The sequence below is a fragment of the Pongo abelii genome, chromosome 6 (genome assembly GCF_028885655.2).
Source record: "Pongo abelii isolate AG06213 chromosome 6, NHGRI_mPonAbe1-v2.0_pri, whole genome shotgun sequence".
In the NCBI taxonomy this organism is placed as follows: Eukaryota; Metazoa; Chordata; class Mammalia; order Primates; family Hominidae; genus Pongo; species Pongo abelii.
In genome coordinates this window covers 67,691,534-67,716,591 of record NC_071991.2, presented here as the reverse complement: position 1 = coordinate 67,716,591, position 25,058 = coordinate 67,691,534, and the positions used below count along the sequence as shown (strand labels likewise).

General features: G+C 37.5%; 1 long non-coding RNA gene across 1 annotated transcript in view; it reads right to left on the bottom strand.

Moving 5' to 3' along the window:
* Nucleotides 1-25,058, bottom strand: part of LOC129060375 (uncharacterized) — a 74,964-nt gene that overhangs the window by 8,491 nt on the left and 41,415 nt on the right. The window contains exons 2-3 of the long non-coding RNA XR_008527025.2: nt 18,247-18,373; nt 11-133 (exon numbers count right to left, since the gene is read on the bottom strand). This is a non-coding gene — a long non-coding RNA (uncharacterized LOC129060375). The remainder of the gene's footprint in view (nt 1-10; nt 134-18,246; nt 18,374-25,058) is intronic.

The window sequence follows — 25,058 nt, the reverse complement described above, 5'->3', positions numbered from 1 at the left end:
GCTGACTTACCACACTGTCCAGCCAAGACTTGCTCTCCTTCCCAATCACTTCTTCATGAACTTCTCCCCGAAAAAGTAGAGGTGAAATGTAGATATTCAAATTTTCCCACCATTTCAGAAATCACAACTCTTCCTAAGAGAAGGAAGGAAACATGAATAATGGATAAAAGGCTGATTTAGATGTGCTTAATTTAGCAGTCATAGAATGGGAACTCCATATTTGTATATTTGTATAGTTATGAATATTATGTAGTATAGGATGAAAATTCAATAAATAAATATATTAGCCAGTTCACTTATTATCAACTAAATATTGAATCTGAACCATGGTGAATTGATTTAGGACAAATACAGAAATAAAATAAGGATATTTAAGCCAAACTTCATTCAACTCTGTTGTTTAGTACAGAAATATTATGATTTGATGAAACAAGTTGTTTTCAAATATAGTTTTACATGATGTGAAAGGTATATCAAAATATAAACCCTGGGTTTATTATTTTTGACTTATGAATGCTAAATAATAATTTTATCTTTTTAAGTAATAATAATTTTATTAAAAGGCCTGGTTTGGCTGTAGGCAAAGAATTGATTACTTGGAGCAAAAAAAAAAAGTGATGTGTTGGCTCTCATCACTTTCCTATAACTCATGAATATTAACATTTTCCAGAAGATTACTGCCCTTGGTGATTTGGGCTCTTCCTTTTCAAATCTATTGTTACATGTATTATTTTTCTTTTAATTAAAAGAAGGCAATCAAGACTGTTTAACTCAGTTTAAGGAAGAAAAAAAAAAAAAAAACAAAAACTCTTGCCGAGTTTCTTGAACCCCATTGTATACATGCAAGCTTAAGTTAGAACAAAGACATGACATTATTATATGATGACATTATTATATGGAGTCTAGTAAGTGCTTCTATTGTATCTTCAATTCTCTTCCTAAATGACATTCTCATTTACTTATATTTGTCTCTATCTTCACAGGTTGCTCACACTGAAAATCAGTTTCTTTTCCCCTGGTGCAAAGAACAGTAGTTTCTCCAAAACTGAAGCTGGAAATTATCTGAAATATCAGGTCCTCCAGAAAAGGGATGCGAAGCCCCCTTTGTAATTTCTGCATTAGCGTGCTCTCCTGGCAAGCAGGAAACTTCATCAGAGAAGTCAGCCAAGGAACGTCTTTAAATGGAAATTGTGCAAACGAGGAGCAAATGCATTAAAAAGTTGCTGACGGGCATGAAATGCTTTGATGTGAAGACGGAAAACTCCAAGCAGGAAGGATTTTAACATTTTGAATCTGATTGACTCTGTGGTTTCTCAGCACAGTTATTCCATGGGCTAAAACAAATGCAGAAATGGTATTTTCAGACCACAGCTGCAGAGAGGATCGTGGTGAATTTCAATGAAAATCCATTTGAATCTTGAGGTTCAGATCTTAAAAAAGCAAAGGACATGAGAGAAGTAATATTGTTGCTTGAAATTTCATTGCTTACATCTAAAAGAAACTCCTATTTTTAGGAGAAATGTTGAATCTTTGCAACGTGGTAGATGCTCCCACAAAACTTTCTCCCAAAATAGGAGATAAATGTTGGAAAGAGGCAATTTATTGAGTATGCTGATAGAGGTGGAGTTCAGAGACAGGCAAGCATATACAAGAGTCATGATGTTTTACATTTTATCTTCACAAATGAGTTTCTTACAGTGGTCAATGACAAACCAATTTCATTCAAAGCTTGCTTCAATAGGCAACGATTTGATGCCAATATGTTAGCTATTTACTTTGACCACCGTATGCATTAAAAAGAATAAAAATTAAGAATACTCAAGCTGAACCTCCAACTTAGATAGCATTTTCCACAAAAAGTGATGGAGGGATAGACTGAAGTTAAATGGGATCAGGTATGTGATGAGATCTCAGAAGTGTTTGCACAATAATGCAGATACTCATTTTAAACAGGGTCATAAGGATTGGAACTAATAAAAATAATAGAATAAAAGACCGATCAAGAATGTGTCCTCCTGAGTATCTGGGTTTTGAATTCTGGCGCCACAGAACTTGTCAGATATATGACATTAAACAAGATACTTCAACATTCTGTGCCTCCATTTTCTCAGCTGTAAATGGAGATTTTACTACAACTCTACAAGATTATCATGAGAATTATATTAATATATGTAAAGCTTTAGACATAGCATATGGCACCTAGTAAGCACTCAGTTAAATGTTAGTTACCATTAGTAGCAGTGTAGAATTAAAAAACAAAAACTGCAAACTGTAAGTTAGGCATCTGGCTCTGCAAACTAGTTAAATTCCCCAGACCTTATTCTGGCCATCTGTAAAATGAAAGGGTTGGGCTAGATCATCTCTAAATTTCCTTCCAACTTAAGAAACATTGTTCAAAAACACGTTTTAGGAGTACGCAAAGTGTTTCAGCAGAAGGCGATGTTTTAGCAGAATATTTTTTAAAGGCACTTAATCACTTTCACAAAAATGTGTTTCATGGCTTGTACTTCCCCCTCAATCAACTCCTGTTGGGACTTCACTTGCTGCTATTCCACCGAAGTGGCTCCTGTCAGGGTCACAGGATTTCTATGTTATCAAGTCCAATGGTCACTTCTTTAAACTCTTAGTACACCCAGTAGCACTTGACACATCTGAATCTGATTTTTTCCTTCTTTCTCCAGTCACCAGCCTTTTTTTTTTTTTTTTTTTTTTTTTTTGAGTCTTTGTCTTCTAGGCTGGAGTGCAGTGGCGCAATGTCTGCTTACTGCACCCTCCACCTCCCAGATTTAAGGGCTTCTTGTGCCTCAGCTGGGCGCCACCATACCAGGCTAATTTTTGTATTTTTACTTGAGATGGGGTTTCTCCATGTTGGCCAGTTTGGTCTTGAACTCCTGATCTCAGGTAATCCACCTGCCTCAGCCTCCCAAAGTGCTGGGATTACAGGCTTGAGCCACCCCACATGGCCGAGATTGTCTTTTTAATAAACATTTTATTTTACTCCTCTACTTAAAAATCCTGAAATGGCTTTTCATGACATATGTGATCTAGACCCTTTTGATCTTATTTTCTACCATCCCTTCTTGTTCTTTGCAGTCCCTTCAGCCACATTGGCAAACACCCCAAGCTTATTCCTTGGATTGGTTGGTACCTTTGCTTAGAATTTTCACCTTAAATCATGGCTGGCTCCTTCTTGGCATTGTTTCAGTATATATGTCTCCTCCCCAGAGAGGCCTCCCTGATTAAATAGTACCCACTTCACTTAGTCTACCTTGCCCTGTTTCGTATTCATAATGAAACGGTCTTATTTTTACCATGTCTATCTCCCTCAAAGAAAGTAAGCCCCATGAGAACAGGGATATTATCTGGCTCAACGCCAAGGACAGGTCCTCAATAAAGTTATGAATGAAATGATAAAGAAGCCAGTTCCCCTTGCATCATGTTCAAAGTGTTCTCTGCCTTCCCTAAATTTTAATCACCCTTATTGTCAGTTCCACTTATTTGATATCACACATCATCCTGTATTATTATGAATTTTTTCCTACATATATGTCTTTTTTCTCCAATCATATGATACTTGTGGGATGAGACTATGAGACATTTCAGGTGTCTCACAAGTGATGCGCCCTTGTTCACAATTATTCACTAAATGTATGTTAAAATATTTAAAGGGAGACAAATTGACTAGTAATTTACAAAAACCTAAATTACTTATGACTGGTCAAAAGGAAGAAAACAAAAAAGTGCTTAAATGTTTCAATAAAAACATGTCCATCCAATGGTTTACATTTTCCTAGGCAGTGGGAAAAGAATGAGAGTTGGACTTCAGTTTTTAAGTGGGCAACCCAAATTGTTTTGGTTCTTTAAAAAATGGATTTGTTACTTAGGAACAATCTCTCTCTAGTCTAAATAGAGATCTAAGAAAATGCAATCTAAAGAAAATCTAGTCTTGGTTGAATATATTTTACTTTACATTTTACATACCTTATTACAGCGAGTACTCACAGGCAAAAGTTCCATTGTATACACTGAAGTCAACAATCATTTGTCTCTTCTGGACTTGACACTCTGCCATGACTCCCCACCATTGTACTTACTGGTTCAAACTCCTTAGGTCCTACCAGACTGTCCAGGATTAAGTCTTTATTTACACCTTAGTCTTACCTCTTATTCTCTCTCCCCTCAAGATCCTCTTTTGTCCAGTCCCCAACAGACACACATTTAGCTCTAGACACAATAAAAAATGCAGGACCCCTAATGAACTCTACCACTATCCCCTCTACACTGTTTTCTCTTACTGACACATCCTGATCTCTTACCCACCCACCTAGTTAGCCTGGTTAACTCTCCTCTATTAGGTTTTTGCCAAACCGCAATTACTTTTGCACCAACCTAATAGATCATCTTCTCTAGCAGGCCTTCCCTACCCCTGCCTACCTTCTTGCCCAGATTAAATCAGGCCCCATCTATGGATTCTCATAGTACCTGTGCTTACCCACCATAGAGCACATATCACATGACTGAAATTTCCTCACCCAACATCAAATAAACGAATAGCCCAATTCATTTTTTAATACTATGCTATAATATGAAGGTTTATGCTCCCCCCTCAAATTCATATCCTGACATTCTGACCCCCAAGATGATACTATTAGGAGACAAGAACTTCCAGTGCTCTGTTGTTCCTGATCTTAGAAGGAAAGCATTAGCTTTTTACCATTAAGTATAATATTAAGTATAGATTTTTAGTACATGCTCTTTATCAATTTTAGAAAGTTCCTTTCCATTCCTATTTTTCTTAAAGTTTTAATCATGAATGGGTATAAAATTTTGTCAAATTCTTTTTTCTGCATTGATTAGTATAGTTACATGACTTTTCTCTTTTAGCCTATTAATATGGCCAGCTATCTTAGCTGATTTTCAAGTATTGAACCAGCCTTGTGTTCCTGGAGGAAGCCCACGGTTCTGCCCTCAGTAATAAAATCAGTGCGCTTAGAAAAACAGCCGATAGAGCATGTTTGCCCTTTTCACCATGTGAGTACACAGTTAGATGGCCCCATCCATGAGGGGTGGGCCCTCAAGCAGACACCACTAGCACCTTATCTTGGTCTTTCTAGCCTCCAGAACAGTGAGAAATAAGTTTCTGTTGTTTCTAAGTTACCCCGTCAAAGATATTTTGTTTCAGCAGCCAGAACATACAAAGACACCCGATAATACCAAAAACAGGCAAAAATGTACAAAAAAATGAAAGCTTTAGGCCAATGTCCTTCATGAATATGCATACAGAAATTATTAGCAAAATAGTAGCATATGGAATTTACAATATATAAAGAAAATTATACTCCATGACTCTGTGACCAAGTGAAGCTTATTCTAGGGATGCAAGGCTGGTTCAATATTTGAAAATCAATGAATGTAATCAATCATATTAACAGGCTAAAGAAAATAAATCATATGATCAATCAATGCAGAGAAAGTAGTCAACAAAAATTTTATACCCCTTCATAATAAAAACTCTTAAAAAAACAGGAACAGAAGAGAACTTCCCAAAATTGATAAAGCACATTTACTAAAAACCTACAGCTAACATTATGCTTAATAGTAGAAAGCTGAATGCTTTCCTCCAAAGATCAGGAACAGTACAAGGAGGTGACTCTTGCCACTCTTATTCAAAATGGGGCTAGAAGTGCTAGTCTGTACAGTAAGTCAAGAAAAAGAAAAGGCAGGCAGATTGAAAATATCCTAAATTTAAAACATAAAACTATGAAACTTGCAGGGAAAAAGCACAGAAAATCTTTGCATCTAGGGCTAGAAAATTTTTAGATTTGATACCAAAAGCATGGTCCAAATCAGGAAAATTGATAAATTGTACTTCATCAAAATTAAAACTCTTTTGCTCTGTAAGAGATCCTGTTTCTCTGTTAGGACAATGAAAAGATAAGCTATAGCCTGAGATAAAATATTTTCAAATTACATATCTGATAAATGAGTGCATAAAGAAGTCTTAAAAACTCAATAGTCAAAAAATTAAAAATCCAATTAGAAAATAGACAAAAATCATGAAAAATAATTTTGCTGCAGATGGTGTACAGATGAAAAATAAGCATCTGGAAAGATGTTCAACATCATTAACCATTAGGAAAATCCAAATTAATACCACAGTATAATTACAAAGCTCTCAGAATGGCTAAAATAAAAAATAGTTGACTACACCAAATGCTGGTGAGAATGTGGAAAAAATGGATCACTCATATGTTTCTGGTGGCAAGATAAAATAGCCCGGACACTGTGGAAAACTGTTTTGCAGTTTCTTGAAAAGCTAAGCATGCAAACACCATACAACTGCACTCCTGGGCATTTATCCCAGAAAAATTAAAATATTCACAAAGAAATATGTACATGAATGTTTATAGCAGTTTCATTCATAATAGTCACAAACAGAAAAAAACCTATGTGTTTCTTAATGGGTGAATAAACTATGGTACATCTATACCTTGGAGTACTACTTGTCAATAAAAAACAAACAATTGCTAAACAAAACCTGAGAAAATCTCCAGAGAAATATACTGAGTGAAGGAAGAAAAATCCCCAAAGATTACACACTGTATGTCATTTATGTAACATTCTTGAAATGACACAATCACAGAAATGGAGAATACTGGTCACTAGGCATTAAGGAAGGTGTGGAAGGATGTGGTGATGGGAGGAAATGTGTATGGCTGTAACAGGGCAACAGAGGCATCATTGTGATGATGGAAATATTCTGTATCTTGTGTTTTTGAATGTCAATATCCTGGTTGTGATATTGTACTCAGTAGTTTTGCAAGATATTACCACTGAAGAAAACTAGTTAAAGGGTACACAGGATTTTTCTGTATAATTTCTTACAAGTGCATGGGAATCTACATTTACCTCAACATAAGTTTCATTTTAAGAATTATATATTTTCTGAATTTTTAATAATGTGTCAACTAGAATTTAACTGGGTATATTTTTATGATAGAAATCTACCTTACCATGCCCTTTGTCACTTGAGTAATCATATATTACATGACTCAAAGGCACAGAAATCCAGTAAGTAAAGAAAAAAGGTGTCTGTCTATTTATCTGGAGACAGGGTCTCACTCTGTTGCCCTGGCTGGAGTGCAGTGGTGCTATCATAACTCACTATAGCCTCAGTCACCTGGGCTCGATCCCCTCCTGCCTCAGCCTCTCCAGTAGCTGGGACTACAGGCGCCACCACATCCAGCTAATTTTTTATTTTTAGTAGAAATTAGTTCTCACTATGTTGCTCAGGCAGGTCTCAAACTCCTGAGCTCAAGCAATCCTCCTGCTTCAGCCTCTGAAGTGCTGGGATTACAAGTGTGAACCACTGTGCCCAGCCATGGTTTTTTTTGTCGTCGTTGGGTTTTTTTGGTTGTTGTTTTGTTTTTGTTTTTGAGACTTGCACTGTCACCCAGGCTGGAGTATAGTTGTGTGATCCTGAGACACTGCAACCTTTGCCTCCCAGGTTCAAGTGATTCTTGTGCCTCACCACCTGAGTAGCTGGGACTATAGGTGTGTGCCACCACGCCAGGCTAATTTTTGTACTTTTAGTAGAGATGGGGTTTTACCATGCTGGCTAGGCTGGTCTTGAACTCCTGCAAGCCTCATTTTAAAACAAATTTTCTAACCAAAAATATACTCACAGGTTGAATTCAATGGCCCAGAAAAAAAGTGAAAGTATAATTGCCTTTATAATACAGTGCAATAGACCATAGAATATTTAAATCTTTAAATGGTTTGGCATTTCCATTAAATTGTTTATATTCTATGCAGACTTGTATTAGTGTTAATCCATTAGCAAACACTAAAATTATGTAAGTGCTATTAATTTTATTAGGAAAGAAAGAAGTGTACTTCTGTGTTCTGATATGAATCATGGTAGAGCTTGGATGAACATTAGAGCCTATCCAGCACAATTTTTTCACCTTAAGAGGAAATGGAAGTAGTTGAAAGTTAAATGTTGCATCAAAGATGATACAGCTAATACCCAGTGCACAAAGCCTCCTGCATTGATTCTTAGATATACTTAGAAAGTCACAAATGCAATAGCCTTTTACTAGTGTTACAAAACATAGCAAGGAGTCATTTATATTCTGTGTTGTGTAAAGTCATCCTAGAGTTGGGGATCCAGCCTGGAATTGCTGGTCATCAGGGACAGTGAAGTTGTGCAAACCTGTACATTGTCTAACACATGCTTGAAGTTATATTTATCTTCAGGACATCTGATTTGACTCCCGTTCATTGGGCCTATATTTTTATCGGTTTTAATTAACTATGTCCTTTAGAAATCCTTACCTCTATCTTTCCCTTTTGCATGTGTCAGGCTAATCTCAAGTATAAGTCACCCGGAGAGGAAGAAAATATTTTCTGTTTGTTCTTATGTTTCTGGCTACTAATAGCAGCATTAAAAATTAAAGTACAACAAAATATATAAGATTACAGAATCCTAGGAAAATAAAATAGGAATGTGCAAACAGGTCTAATGAGGTATTATACCTCTAACAGAGCCCCCAATCTCTTACCATGTTTCTTTAAGTCATTAGAATTGTCCCACAGGCTAAAAAGAGCTTCGTTCTGATGATGGCCCCAAATGCTTTTTTCTCCCAATGATGTCAACTTGCAAAGTTTGGCAAATTCTCTTACAACATTCTAATGTCTGTTAATGAACTCTTATTGCTAATTGGTACACATTATACCATCTGTAAATTTTAACACATCCATGTTATTTTCAACAATACTTGTATCTTCATCCTGTTCTGGTATCAGATAAAGCCAACCAGGCAAAGGAAGCCTTCTTAAAGCAACACTGGTGTGATTTTGCTCAGTCTGAGCAAGAGATTCTTTGCTGAAAAAAACTATACCTAGATGGGTTGTTTAATTCAACTTTGTGAAGACACTAAAGGATTGATAATGGCAAAGCAGGTTATGAAGTGCAGGATACACAAAGTTTACTGCATATTTGATTTAAACAATTATTTAGGTGTAGATAACAAAATACAACTTACAATGGCTTTGTGGGATATAGTTTAGAATTTGCTCTAAAGAATCTGGGATGACTATAACCAGGGCCTTGGTTCCAGTCTAGCCTGGAGTCCCTTCCTTGTGTCATCCAAGTTCACAATTTGTGTGTTTGGTGCAGCTTCAGTCACAGTTGGGGATAAATTGAGATTCAACGTTCACATTCTGAATATGGGTCCTTGTTATATACAAAAATTTTTCTAAATCTGTTATTGGTTACATAGCAAATGAATTGGATTAGGAGGTCATTATTAACAGGTCTGACATCTGTGGGCCTGTCTAGCAGACAGGAGGCAAACAGACAACAGAGAGCCTCGAGGAAACAACAAACAAAAATCAAAATGAAACAAAAATATCTGGCCATAAAGATGGAGAAGATGAAGACTTTCGGAGTAGACTTGTAAATTGGAGCGAGCAGTGGGTCCAGGCACAATGGGAGCCCCACTCACACCCCATAACAGTCCTTCTAACCTTCCCCATCCAACATTCTTGCCTACCCTGACAGGGAAAGGACTGCAGTTAAGGGCCCAGTCCTACTATGGGATTTCTCCTGGGAGCGCGCTGGTCATGAGAAGTGAATGGAGTTTCTTTTCATTCTTCACGAAGAGAGAAGAGCCCCAGGGGTCAGTGAATCTGAAGGATCAGCTGCAGCAGTCGGGGGAGAAGGTAGAGAAGGGCGAGGCTGACCTACACCTAGACAGAGGTGCCCAGCTCTTATGCAAGCAGCAACAGGGACCTAGAGCCAGCCTGACGCTCACCCCAATGCACACACACTAATCACCTGCGGAGGCTTTCTCCTGGACTTCCTCCTAATCCAAGGTGCAAGGCTCCAATGTTAAAATATTAGGTATTGCTCCAAAGTTGTCTCACTACTTAGAAATGCCTGAGACATCCTGCAGGGGGCCGACCTCCTCTCTCATGGGTGCTTTCAGCCCCTCTGCTCTCTCCTTCCGGTTGGTGCTCTTTGAGCAGCTAACTCCACTTTCTGATTATCCTGAAGTGAATTCCTAGTTGGAATCCAGGTGGAAAAAGAATCTAACAGCCAAAACTTGGACTCCTTAAGGTTTTGTGCATACAAGTGATGTGAGGATGAATAAAAAGAAAAAACATTTATCTGGTAACTAATGTTTTTATTTGTTTTTTGAGATGGAGTCTCACTCTGTCGCCCAGGCTGGAGTGCAGTGGTGCGATCTAGGCTCACTGCAACCTCCGCCTTCCCGGGTTGAAGCAATTCTTCTGCCTCAGCCTCCCGAGTAGCTGGGATTACAGGCACGTGCCACCACGCCCAGCTAATTTTTGTATTTTTAGTAGAGATGGGGTTTCCCCATATTGGCCAGGCTGGTCTCAAACTCCTGACCTCGTGATCTGCCCACCTTGGCCTCCCAAAGTGCTGGGATTACAGGCGTGAGCCACCGTGCCCAGCCACTAATGGTTGTTTTTATGAGAGATAAATAGCAATGACTATTTTTTGTGAGAAGCTGTACTTGATGAATTCTTACTAAATTTAAATATAGAAAGTATTAGCTCATCCAATAAAGTAAATCTCATGTGGACAATAAGTAGTTCAGAAACAGATTAATCACATCGAAATAACTATTAACCTAATTCTTTTAAAATTATTAATAACCATTAATATTCTCTTTTAAAAATTCATGGTCAGGCGCGGTAGCTCACGCCTGTAATCCCAGTACTTTGGGAGGCCAAGGTGGGTGGATCACTTGAGGTCAGGAGTTTGAGACCAGCCTGGCCAACATGGTGAAACCCCATCTCCACTAAAAATACAAAAATTAGCCAGGCGTGGTGGCATGCGCCTGTAATCCCAGCTACTCGGGAGGCTGGGGCATGAGAATTGCTTGAACCCAGGAAGTGGAGGTTGCAGTGGGCAGAGATCATGCCTCTGCACTCCAGCCTGGGCAACAGAGCAAGATCCTGTCTCAAAACAAAACAAAACAAAAATGCACTAAACTCTTTCATAACCATTCTATACTTAATTCTGATAGCAATACCACTAGGCAAATATTTCTATTCTTACTGATACTTTCTACCTCAGGAAATTGTGTGTTCTGTGAAAGTAAAGATCTTGGAAAACTTTTTGTAAGTCTAGACTGGGTGCCTAGGCTTAGTAGAGCATTCAGCAGGTAGTTGGTAGAACCAGTAGCTGAACCAAGGACTTGAAAGTTTATTATTCAGTTTGAAGATTAGAAAATGTATTAGCTACAAATACTGTGAAGACTAATTAGTAATAAGCTTGACATTTTAATAAATGCCATAACTCTTTGTATTTCAACTTCCACTTTTATTCTTATCAGCTGAATAAAAAATTTTCGATTCCTTAAAGAGAAAACTAATGAATATTTCTATATTAACCATAAAAATATTAACATTCTGCAAAGTAATGTTTAGAATGGCATTTCATCAGAAATTAAATTGAGCCAATTAATGTGAGAAGACTTTTATTTATTCTTTATGTATTTTTTTTAATGTAGGAAAGAATTCAGTTAGCTTAAACTCTTATTCGGAAAAGTAGAAGAACATTGCCTGGTAGATCCAGACCAGAGTTTATTTCTTAGGGAAATATGTAGGTCTAAGGGTTGGGATATCCGATTAACAATTCATAAACCTTTTGCAGAAATCCCTATCACTTAAACATAGGAATACATTGGTCATTCCTTAGGACTTAATATTTACATTAAATGAAATACATTTGTCTGTTTTTCCTTGTTTTTTATTATTATTAATCTCTTGGTTCTAGAGAGACAATATGGCACAAATATTTCACATTGACCTAGGATGGCTGTGCCTTTGGACTTCATACCAGGCTGTCCTATGATTGATTAAGCATTCTCAGCCATTCTCAGGAGAGGATTTTCTGCTTCTCCATAACCAAGCATTCAGAAGATGCTGACATGCCACCGTCCTCACACTTAGATTCCATATCTATATCACTGATGTGGTCCCAGAAACTTACTAATAACCAAAATTTATGGATGTAAATATTTGTTACCTTTGGCCACAATGCTGCTGTCTACCCAGATCTGTCACTGTCAGGACCTGAGAGTTTATTCAAATAATAGTTGAACAGCTAGAAAGGTGGTACCACTTGTTAGATTGCTTTATAGCCTCCAAGACTATGGATGAATAGTTTTGAAGGAGTGAACCATGAGTCTCCTCCTGGCAAATCTTAAACTCTTATATAGTTGAATGGTATTTTTATATTGGCCATAAAAGTGTCATCTAAGTAGTTTTTAAAAACTTTATTGGAGGAAGTCGTATTTTAGGAAGTATTTGAATAATAGAGAGTGTTTTCAAACTGGAAGACCAAAGGAGGACATAAAGAAAAAAATGGTTCTAAGCACAGATGTAACTTGAAAAAAGCATCTGAAACTGGAGTCGAATTATCAGGCAAGGACTGTAAATATATTTATCTAAGACAAGTGGTCTTTGATGAAAATGAGGAATTTATAAATTAATAGAGATAAAAATATTAGTTAAAACACCCTAAACTGTTAGTACTCTGAATAAGCTATATCCATTCCTTTTAGTTTTGTTATGCATAGCATTGAAAAGAATGGAATGAAAGAAGACATTTGAATGTATTTAAGTATCATGAAATGATACTTGTAGTGCTTCTAAAATAGATAATTGTTTTATAGTATAAGTGACAGAAAACAAATTCCACAAATAGAAGCATGAAATCCATTTGAAATAGCTAAATCAGCCAAAATTTGTGTTACTAACTTGAAATACATTCAATCATTTTGTCAAGCACATATTCTCTTTATTTTCTTGACTTGGATATTTGAAGGAAGATGTAATCCATATGGTTTTTATTCTTTTACACTTGAGGTATTAAAATGGGGCTCAAACTAAGTATTCACATATCAAGAGCCAGTTATTTCTCTTAAAACATCTCTTTTCTTGGTTAAAAAATAATTCACACTATATTATAGCCCAAAGTTGTTAATTCATACGTCAACTCCTAGTCCAGAATACACATATTCTCTTAACATATCAGAAGATGTTTCAAGTTTTACAAACAGCCATCCAGCACAATTAAAGATAAGTTCTTGCCTTGCCTGTCACTATTAATGACCACTACAAGCCATGACAAAAATCATAAACAATAATTCCTATTTAGCTCTGAATTTCAAGGCTCAGTACATTTTATTATATATATCCTAGGAGACTTCAGATTTAGAAGTTCCTTTATGCCTCTTATTCAGTTTTTATAATTTTATTTTTATCAAATATAGAGGATGCTACCATATGCTCTAAAAGACAAACAAAATAAAAAACAACACAAAACCAAAACATATAACTATTTATGAGTATAAATCCTCATCGAACACTATAGTATCCCTTGGTTTCCAGATCAGCTTGTCTTGTTCATTAAATTTATTTTATTTTCAATGGTTTATTTCACTTCCCTCCTCAATAGATGTCTTCATTGCCACTTTTTGTAGAAAAAAAAAAAACAAACAGAGAAAAGAAGAAAGATCACGTTGCAGCACTGGGAGCAGATATCACAGGCTTCCTTGCCAACAGACTTCCCGAAGGCACAGTTGGCACATTGTCTGAGTTGACAGACAAGATGCAAGGGACTCCTGTGACCCTTACAGGGGAAGCTTCTGCTGTGGCTGGTAGGGTGGTAGCTTTAACTCATCCTCCATAATACCAAATGTCACTTTGTGGGGGTAGCCTTCTGGCATTGACACTTGTTTTTGTATGCCATAGTTCAAAGTACCACACTACGAAATAGCTCCAGAATGTGCCTTGTAACATTTAGTCACAATAAGGGCATTTACATTCTTCCCAAATATCCTTTCAAAAAAAAAAAAATCAGTAGATTCACACTCTTGAGTGAGATGCAAAATTGCAAAGGGTTCAAGATATGTTCTTGGTCCTTAGAACAGAAAACATATTCTTCTTGTACTCTGTTTAGTGAGTTCAGTTAAGGCTATTACTTTCTGAGCTGTTTTATAAGCCAGGAGTCAGCCCACTGCTGTCTCCCTTGACTATACATTCAATAAACAGAATGTGATTATATAAAACTAAATTTTCCAGAACCATTATTGAAAGTGCCATAGGAACATCTAATTAATAAGAATGCTATAGATGAATAATCAGGATATTATAAATTAAATCCTGTCCCTCCAAAAGATACATTCAAGTACTAAGTCCTGGTACCTGTGAATGTAACCTAATTTGGAAATACAGCCTTTGCAAAGGTATTTAATTTAAGGCTGTACTAAATTAGGGGAAGATGCTAATCCAGTATGACTAGTGTCTTTATAAAAGGAAAAAATTTGTACATAGACATGGAAACAGAGACACAGAAGAAAGAACATTATGTGAAGACAGAAGTGGAGATTGGGGTTGATGCTGCCGCAAGTGAAGGAACACCTGGGCTACGAGACGCTGGAAAAGGCAGGGAAGGATTCTCATCTAAAAGTCTTTGAGGCAGCATGGCCCTCCCAACAACTTGATTTTGGACTTCTACCCTCCAGAACTCAGAGAGAACAAATCTCTCTTGTTTTAAGCTACACAGTTTGTGGTATTTTGTGGCACTCCAGGCAGCTAGAGGAATAAGTCTTTGAAGCTTGCAAAGGGGTTCTGGCGTTGTATCACAGTGTCCACCTTAATTGATTAATTTGTAGTCATAAACATAAATCAATCTGGATTTTTAAAAGAGATTAAGCATGTTTTCTGATAAACTAAAATCTCAGTATGTTATACAGAAGATGCACAATCACTAATGAAGATACACTTACACAACCTAAGTGCCACAAAGAATCCTCTTCCAGAAATATCCTTCCAGGAGAGGCCATCTCTCAAGCCTACTATTTGTTACACTCTTCACTGTAAGGATTGCATAACCTATAGCCCACTGAATGTGAAGATCATGTGCAAAATCCTGGTATTTCAATTGTTAGTGCTTTTCAGGTATGGCTTTATAAGATAAGCACTGATGACAACCACTCATATTCAATACAAAGAGTTTTGTGTTTAGCCACTTGAGAACAGGGATTATTTTAGATAGATCTTAGTATTCCAATAAACTGGCACAGTATCTGCCACATAGTGAGTGCCAAAAATGGTTGAGGAAGTTATAGACATTAAATATGTGTAAGTAGTTGGTTAAACATGAGGGAGATAACCTGTAACTGAAAACTGAGTAAAAGTATTTAATATCAGGTTGGTGAAAAAGTAATTGTGGTTTTTACAATTACTTTTAATTTACATTGTATGTATGCAAACAACATAGTTTGCAAGGATATTCACATACATTATTTAATTTTCAAAACAACAGTGTCAAATACATATTATTGTGTTTTATGGACAGGAAATTGAGGCTCAGGTAATTTCAAGTGAAATCCCCAAGATCATATAATTAATAAATACTGTAAAAACGGTAGAAGTGACTCACATTTCAAATCTCCATGCTAACTCATATACTCTGATTGCCTCTTGGGGAAACATAGGCTGGGAGAAGACCAGGCCTCATTGTAAACTGTCGAGTGCCTAGAAATTATTTACTTCAACTGTTTCTATCACAGTTTGTCCACTTTAAATGGGGTAGAGATTTTCTGAAACCTCCTTTCTCATTTGAACAATCTGAGAATACATGTGTTTATGCTTAAATCATACCAGAAACTGTCAGGCAGAACAGTTCCTTTGTAGTCCAAGGATTATACAACTTTAGTTGTATAATTTAGTTGTATGATTATACAACTAAAATTTTAACCATATACAGTCCCAAATGAATTATGTTAATTCACTCTATTATTTCTCTTTTTAAGATTACAGAAGTTTTATGCCAATTTTATCTACATTATGCTGTAATATTCTAAATATCCCTAATTAAATACCAACTATTTTGATGAAATCTTTTCTTTAAAGTCATCATTTATTATCATCTGATATGAAACCATTCCTACTAGACACTGGATGCTTTAACTGCCCAGCATCTCTCTAATATGAAGCAACAGGTCCTGAACTCTGCCCCTACCAGCATGTCCTTCAAAACCATCACTATGGGAGGAAGCATAAGAACAATGCAGCTGTGTCTTCTGGGCCCAAGCTTGGTGAATCCCAATACTTTCCTAGGAATCTGGAATTTGGACCTGAGAATCAGAGAGATGTCAGGGGTCATTCAAGCTGCATCACATAACTGCAGTGTTCTAGGAAGGAGGGCCAGGATGCCTGGCTACCAACTTCCCTAAAGCTGGTCGTCTTAATATAAAGTTGGTTGTAAGATATTCTGAAAGACTAGCCAGAAATAAATCAGCCAAAAACTAATTCTGAGAGCATGAGCCTGACCAGAATAAAATTTAACTACCTCATTATGAACGAAATTTCAAAACTCATTTGGACATTTCATAATGAAACCCATCATCTATAGTATACGCCATACTATGGATGACAAAAAAATTAATAAGTCACACTTAACACTATTGAACTGTATACTTAAAAATTGGTTAAGACAGTAAATTTCATGTTATGTGTTATCACAATAAAAATTTCTTTAAAACCATCCCCCAAAAAGTAATACAGAATTAACGTACTAGTTATGAATATTATATTTATCCAGTTGAAGTTTCCTCTTTCCAGTTGATGAGGATTTAAATTTGTTGGTCATGACAAAGAGATGAGGCTCCGAATGTGGCCCTGAATAATAATAAATTGTACTCTTGAAGAAATTGATATACACTAGCAGTGATGTGCTGGCCAAAGCTTAACAATCAGCTCTCAAACAATAAAAAAGCTCTGATTTTGTAGCATTGGTCAGTTTCCATGATATAAATATTCCCATCATGGCCTATTTCAAGCTACTTATGTGGCATCAGTCAACACAGAGTTGTGAAGAGATGCAGACAACTGGCTCTCTTGAGAGGGCTTCAGCATACCATGGGGGTCATGGCCAAACAAAACCACCCCAGATATCTCCTGTGTCATTTCATTTATTTCAGGCTCAAAATGTATTGATGTAATGAAAAGAGCCTAATAAGTATGATGTGGCTACTGTGTGCCAGACCCATTTAAAATGATCTAATTTTATAATGTTATGTATACCACTGAATTGTACATTTAAAGGGTGAATTTTATGGTATGTGAATTATATCTCAATTTAAAAAAATGTTCTGTATAATTCCTCATCATAGAATTGACTACATTTCAGGAAATATTTTTTTCCTTATTAAAAAAAATCCTTTTAAGTTCGCCCAAATGAAAGATTGCAGACAATGAAAAGTCATCATCTTTTTCATCATGGGCACTGTTGTTACCTGAATGCTTACCTAAATTGCATGCTGTAGCAGTTTATAGTGTTCACCTCTGGGGCACAAGTAACAAGAGGGTAACTTGGAAGTTTCTCCTGGTAGCTTAATGTTGGGGTGCAGTCTGTATACCTGTCAGCTCTTTGCCTTTCATGGAAACTGATGTTGCTATTTGTAGAAGGTTATTGGTCCCAGCAAGAATCACAGTTGATAACTGTTCCAGTTATGCTTCAAAAGTACCAATGATGTTATAGAAGATGAGAGCTTCAATTTTTATCTGTATGACAATTTAAATATATTTAACAATTCTTTTAGAAAATTATATTCTCATTATTAAAACAATGATGCAAGTTACAATACTAAAATCATAAAATTCTGGACTGGAGAATGCCTACAAATTTCTTCTGACATATTTCTTTTATAGATGAAAAGAGACACCAGGCGCGGTGGCTCACGCCTGTAATCCCAGCACTTTGGGAGGCCGAGGCGGGTGGATCATGAGGTCAGGAGATCAAGACCATCCTGGCTAACATGGTGAAACCTCGTCTCTACTAAAAATACAAAAAATTAGCCAGGCATGGTGGTGGGCGCCTGTAGTCCCAGCTACTTGGGAGGCTGAGGCAGGAGAATGGTGTGAACCTGGGAGGTGGAGCTTGCAGTTAGCAGAGATCGCGCCACTGCACTCCAGCCTGGGCTACAGAGCAAGACTCTGTCTCAAAAAAATAAAAAATAAAAAATAAAAATAATAGATGACAAGAGAATTTATCTAATAATAACTCTTTTCAAAAGAGAACTAGAACTAGCAACTAGAGAACTCATTAGTTACTTGAACCCTGGCTCCATCTTCCTCCTCACCACCCTGCCATGTGGCATTGAAATTCAGAATGTTTATGTTTTTCTAAATTCCTACCTTAATTTCCCATTCCAGAAACAGCAGACTTCTTCAATGAAATCTTCTCTATTTTGTACATTTTCAGTATAGTAGCTCCCCCTTATCCACGGTTTTGCTTTCCAGTTTCAGCTACCCAGGACACCATCTGAAAATAGGTGAGTAGAATATATTAAGATTTTTTTTGAGAGAGGTCATAGTCACATAACTTTTATTACAATATATTGTTATAATTGCTCTATTATTGTTGTTAATCTCTTACTGTGCCTAATTTATAAATTAAACTTTATCATAGGTATGTATTTATAGGTGAAAACATAGTATATATAGTGTTTGGTACTATTCAAAGTTTCTGGCATCTACTGGGAGTCTGGGAACGAATCCTCCTCTGTTATAGGGGGACTACTGTACATCTAGATATTTACATCATTAAGAAACAATGCTTGGAACATACTAGGTTATCAAGAGTTAATGCACATCTTTCAACTTAATATGGTTCAGCTCTGTGTCCCCAACCAAATCTCATCTAAACTTGTAATTCCTACATATCAGGGGAGGGACTAGATGAGAGATAACTGGATCATGGAGGCGGTTTCCCCCATGCTGTTCTCATGATAGTGAGTTCTCAGGAGAGCTGATGGTTATAAAGTGTGGCACTTCTTCTTGTCACACTTGTGAAAAAGGTACCTGCTTCCCCTATGCCTTCCGCCATGATTGTAAGTTTCCTGAAGCCTCCCAGCCATGCTTCCTGTTAAGCCTGCAGAACTGTGAGTCAATTAAACCTCTTTCCTTTATTATAACCCAGTCTCAGGTAGTAGTCTTTACAGCAGTGTGGGAACAGACTAATACACAACTCTCAATTTCTCACTTCTAATAATGAAACTTACAACTTATGTTGAATCTAGTGTCCACAGTTTTAACTATAAGTTTGATTTCATACTATTCAATATATATGAATACACACACATTAACATATATATATCTACATACTACCTCAAACAGTTGTTTTTGCACTGGTTCTGCCTTTAAAAGTAATTGGTGTCTGGGTGCAGTGGCTCACACCTGTAATCCCAGCACTTTGGGAGGCCGAGGCAGGTGGATCACCTGAGGTCAGGAGTTCGACACCAGCCTGGACAACATAGTGAAACCCCATCTTCACTAAAAATACAAAAATTAGCTGGGCATGGTGGCATGCACCTGTAATCCCAGCTACTGGGAAGGCTGAGGCAGGGGAATTGCTTGAACCTGAGAGGCGGAGGTTGTGGTGAGCCGAGATCGTGCCACTGCACTCCAGCCTGGGTGACAGAGCAAGACTCTGCCTCAAAAAAAAAAAAAAAAACAACAAACAAACAAGTAATTGACAATAAGGTGTAAAAGTTGACAGTGTTACATGCTAGTCAGCAAAAGGAAAATTTTAGATTCCAACCATATCATCACCAATATAGCTAGTAATAGTGGCTAAACTTTATGGAGCACTACATTTCATACCTTAAATGACTGTCATAATTTTAAAAGTAGGAGCTCTTATTAATCCCATTTTTTACTCAAGGAAATTGGGAAAAAGAAAAGGTAGCTTGCCTACTACTACGTGTTGCAGCCCAACCTTGAACCCAGGTAGTCATCTCTACAGCCTTGGGCACTTAATATGAGGTCTACACAGCCCTCATCAATGAGGTCTAATGAGCCCGTCCATAACTTTTTACAGTTGCAAGAAATGCTTTCTGAAAAGCAGATGAAGTACTGGGGGCTAAGGAGGAGTGACGGAGATGCCAGAGAACAGAGGCTCCTACATTCCTTCCTTCTCTCCCTCATTCCCTCTCTTCTAGGGATGGAATTAATGTCCATCTGCCCCTACAGTCCACAAACTCCTTAGGAGCATAACTATAGGACTTTACAGTATTCAGCATTGTATCTCCAGCATCTAGTATAATACCAAGCACATAATAGGCATTTGATATTTATAGAATGAATGAATCCTTTCAGGTTTTGAGCGTTAAATGAAAATGCACAGGACATGAAGAATTTACCACAATATCTGACATGTACTAGGTGCTTAATAAATATTAGTTACTGTTATTCTACTGTTCCTATCTACTGTTACTATTATTTGTCTATAGAATAACATTAAGCAGATCTTTAAATGGCTCCCATTTTATTCACAGAACAGAGTCAACGTGAGTGTGAGGATGGTCATTATTATTCTCAACACACATGCAACAATTACTTTTCAATGAATTTTTAGAAGTGAAATTGCTGGGTCAAAGTGTATACAAAATTCTAAGGCTTTTGATTTTTATAAAGAGAACCACATTTTAAAAATCTCTGATTAAAGTTGATGAATCATGACTCAAAATAGATTTGCCAATCTATTACCCTGGAATAAAATGATCCAATAGAAGAGAAAAGCTATTTGCACAAGGAGATTTCTTTCAACTCATTTCAATTGTCAACAAATACAAAATTACTGAAATATCCGGCAATAAGGTAGTGTTTAAGTTACTATACATCAGCATAATGGAATATTATACAGCCATTAAAATAAGTCTAATGACTATATAGCAACGTGGAAAAGACAGAAACATGGGGAAATGTTTGACAGTAATATTAAGTGAATAAGGAGAACAAATAAACACTGAAAGAAAATTTTTGAAACTAAAAACAGTAATGATGAGTCATCTTTTTCTTTTCCAAAAGCAATTGAGAGAAGTGACCACATTCTAATAAGCCTTTTGTTTATGTCAGAGAGGAGTGGGCAACATAAATTGGATCATTCTGTGAAATCAAGACTAAGGTTCACTATTTTTAAACCTGCCATTAACGTGTACTACATGGTTAGTTGGCAATAAGTGTTGTAAAGTAATTAATTTAAAATGTTAAAAATTGAGTTTCCAACAAATTAGTGAAACTGAATTATAAATTCATTCTTCTCACATCTATTGCCATCAGCCTTTTGTGCTGGTACAGCACTTTGTGTTAACATAGCAGTCAGAAGGCATGGATGGTATTTATAGTGTAGGCTATTAAAATATTGTAGTAATGCAAAGAAGAATATCCTTGTTCTAATCATCTTTCTTTCTAGGAAGCTGGTTACAGCCCACTTGAGTTCTCTTTACCATCTCTGGTGGGGAGAGCATGGGGATATAAGGCCTTTCTATTTCAGCCTAATTATCAATGGCTCAATCTTAAGTCCAGGCAAGAGGCTTTTGAGCAAGTATCAAAAAGAGGTACTTAAATTCTGAGCATGGAGACATTTTGAAAGTTGGATATCCTTGTCAATTACCTAATGTCTTCAAGGCTTCATGTCCTCAGCTACCTATGAAAATAACACCACCTCATGTTATATAGAGGCTGTGTGGATTAAATGAGGGAATAGGGCAATGAGCCTGCCAAAGAGAAGGCACTGCCATACTCATGCCCTCCCCTTTCTATGCTGAAGGTCCATAGCAAATGCTCCTCAGTGGCTCTTACCACTTTCAGGTCAAGGACTCTGGGAATTTTAGGGGATCTAAGGACCCACTGTATAGAAAAAAAGCAGACCCATTCACACAAAATGCAGCACATGATTTCAAGGGTTACACAAACCTCAGGGAGGATCTTCCATGGACTGCCTAGGCTTCCACAGATCAATGGTTAGGAAATCCTAGGTCAGTACAAAGTCCCCAGTGAGGAACAGTGAAAGCAAGTGTGGAAAATCACAAGAACAAAGAGAGTGGGAGGTGAAGGATTGAAGGAAAAAAAAATAAGTAAAAGAAGATAAATGAAAAATGGAAAAAAGGAAAGATGTGGAAACTTGGTTTGGGAAGAGAGAATATGTAAGAAATATGGACCCATTTGCAAGCCATTGTCCCTATTGTGGCCTTAGAAACATTTGACAACAAAATGTACCCTAATCCTAAATATAATCAAATTCTAAAAGCCAAATTGACCTTCCAGATGTTGAGGATGAATAATTAAAGTCAGTCCTTTCCCAGCCCCACATTCAGTGCATTATACTGATGAAGGTTTGCTTTTGTGCTTGGCTTCACTGCTTTAGAATTACAGAACCACCATTTCTGGAGGCTTCTTTGAACCACATTCACAAACAGATTAGCTTAATTATTTACTGCTTTCCTAACTCAGATGAAATGGTTCTGTTAAGGGAAAAAAGTTACTCCCAGAAAAGACAAGACAATATCCAAGCCAAGTGAGAGCTCTCTGCTCGGTCTTTTCTGCCCTCTTTGTTGCCGTTTCAGCCCAGATTCAAAGGCAGATTTCTGGAGTATCTACTGTTTTCCTGCTCTTCTCCCTTCCCTATTGTTAGCCTTCCCAAATAAAGGAAGAGGGCCTACTTCACCATGCACCCTCAGGGCTGGAGTCAGCAGACCCCAATATACTGGCAGGTCTCCCCTCGCTCTCACATGGCCTTTTTCCTGCCTCTCGACATAAGTAGAATTTTCTATCAGTGAAACCACCAGAAGGCCAGAAGGGGATTTTACCAGGGTTTATAATTCAACCCAGTGGTTCCCCACCAGAGACCATTTTGCCCCCAGAAGTCATTTGCAATGATTGGAAACATTTTTGGTTGTCATAACCAGTGAAGAAAGGGAAGATGGCTACTGGAATCTGGTAAGGAGGGGCCAGAGATGCTGTTAAACAATGCACAAGACAGCCCCCTAGCCCCCACCACAATAATAAATTAGCCCCAAATCTCAATAATGCCAAAGCTGAGAAACCTAACTCCAAAGTTAGAATATGGACATTTGAGAGAGGTGTTTCCATCCGTAATTCTCTTGCCTCAACTCACACCACAACAGTATGTGTCTAATGTGTCTTTCTCCTTAGCTACACACTCAACTCTCTTATGGATCTAGAAACTTCGTTTAAATGGGTTCTCTAAAGAAAACAATATAGAATGCTCCCCTATTCTCATGAGTCTGGTGCCTGGGAAGAAAGATGACTGAAATAAACTCCAGGAAGGAATCCCCAGTGCCATTTAAGAACCAACTGAGTTTGAAAAGATACTTAATCTCTTTGAGCCTGAACATAAGACAGTGGATCTTGCAAGGGTGTTGGGATTAAACAATATCTATCTGTGTCTGATCCAGTGCTTGTTGAAATAGGTGCTCAATAAATGCTATTAATACTTAATATCAATGGACTCCAAAGTGTATTGTACATCATAATTAACCTGAGGATATTGTTAGAATTCACATGCTCAGGCCCCATCCCCAGAGATTCTGATTTTCTATGCCAGGAACGTTTGTCTAGCATCTGCATTTTGTAGAAGACATCAGGTGGTTCTGATCTACCTAATCCATGGATCACATAGGAGAAACGCTGTTGCCCAGGGGTTGGCACTGAACTTCCCCAAATATTCTGAAGCAGACACACTGGTTCCTTCACCTCCAGAAAGGTGACAACACTGGGATATTCTTTCTTGCCTCCCTTTTCTCTAGAATCTAAGTTTCAGGATAATTAATCTGATGAGTCATTTTTCCCAACATGATGCCCTCCTCTCTCTCTGTTAGCTACAGACTCATGGGTGTTTTTAGCTCTTATTCTGAAAAGAAGATTTGGCCAAATGAGCCAGCAGATAACAACTTGGGAGAGAGGAACTGATACATGCTAACTTACCCTTGGAGAATATCATAGTGTCAAAAAAAAAAAAAATCTGGCTTTAGTGTCAAACAGACTGGAGTTTCTATCTGAGCACTGCCCTTTGCTTACCCTCTGAGCCTCAGCATTCTTAGGTGTAAAATGGGAATGCAAACACCTATTTTCTCCACTAGCAGATGTTCTCAATTAACTGCTCTGCATGGGTTGGTCATTCTGGGATTAGTTCCTCTTGTGCATGGCCAGCAATACAAGTTACATATCCATTCTTCCTTTTTTGCTACCAGAATTCCAGCATTTAGTGAGGGGAGGGAGACAGCAATGTACCCAGTTTAAAAAACAACATCCTTCATCCTTATTTGCAGCTAGGAATGGCCATATGACATAATTCTGACCAAGAAGACCCAAGATGAATTCAGCTGAAGGTTTCTAGGAAAGTATTCTTCTCTGTCCCCTTCTTGTTGCTTTCTCCTTTTCTTCCTCCTCCTATTATTATTCCTCTTTCCACTATTGGAATGTGTGAGGCTAGGGGTGGCGTGGCCAAGTTGCATCTGTGATGATGAAGGTCCATGCTAAGGATGATGGAACAAGAAGCCCGAGTCCTTGGTAGGGTCCCTAAAGCAACTGTACTAGCCTTGTACTTTCCACCCCTAGACTTGATGCTACTTGACAAAAATAAGACTCCATTTAAGCCACTGTTATTAGGGTTTCGGAATACATACAACAAAACATAATCTCTAACCAAACTACTGCCCCTGGAACAGAAGTGCTTCATCCCAGCCAGAAGATCACTGGCAATGGCAACATCCGGCCTTTCTAGCTTAAGCCTCTTGTTTTTGTAGCTCTCCTCTTTGCTTGGACTTTTCTAACTTGGATCTGCCCCCTGGAATATTCTGCTGCAAACTGGTTTATTGGGTGATTTTTTTCTACCTGCTGTTTGCCCTAAAAATCTTTGCTCTATTTTTCTTTCTGAACTCACTTTTCTTCCTGGTTCTGCCAGAATGAAATGGGTATGTCCCTATAAGGAAGGTCTTCAGAGCTGAGATTACGGCATGGAGTGAATTGCAAAGGAGTAAAATTTAAGGAGGCACTCACTTGCAGGTCGCGAGTAAAGGGTTGGTATGTTAAGAAGTTGAGTAAGTACCTACTTAAATTGCCTCACAAGCCTCATCCTCTTTGCCCTAGACTGACTGTCCTTCCCCTCTACACTTGTCCAGCCTTGTCCCCACTACCGCCTTCAA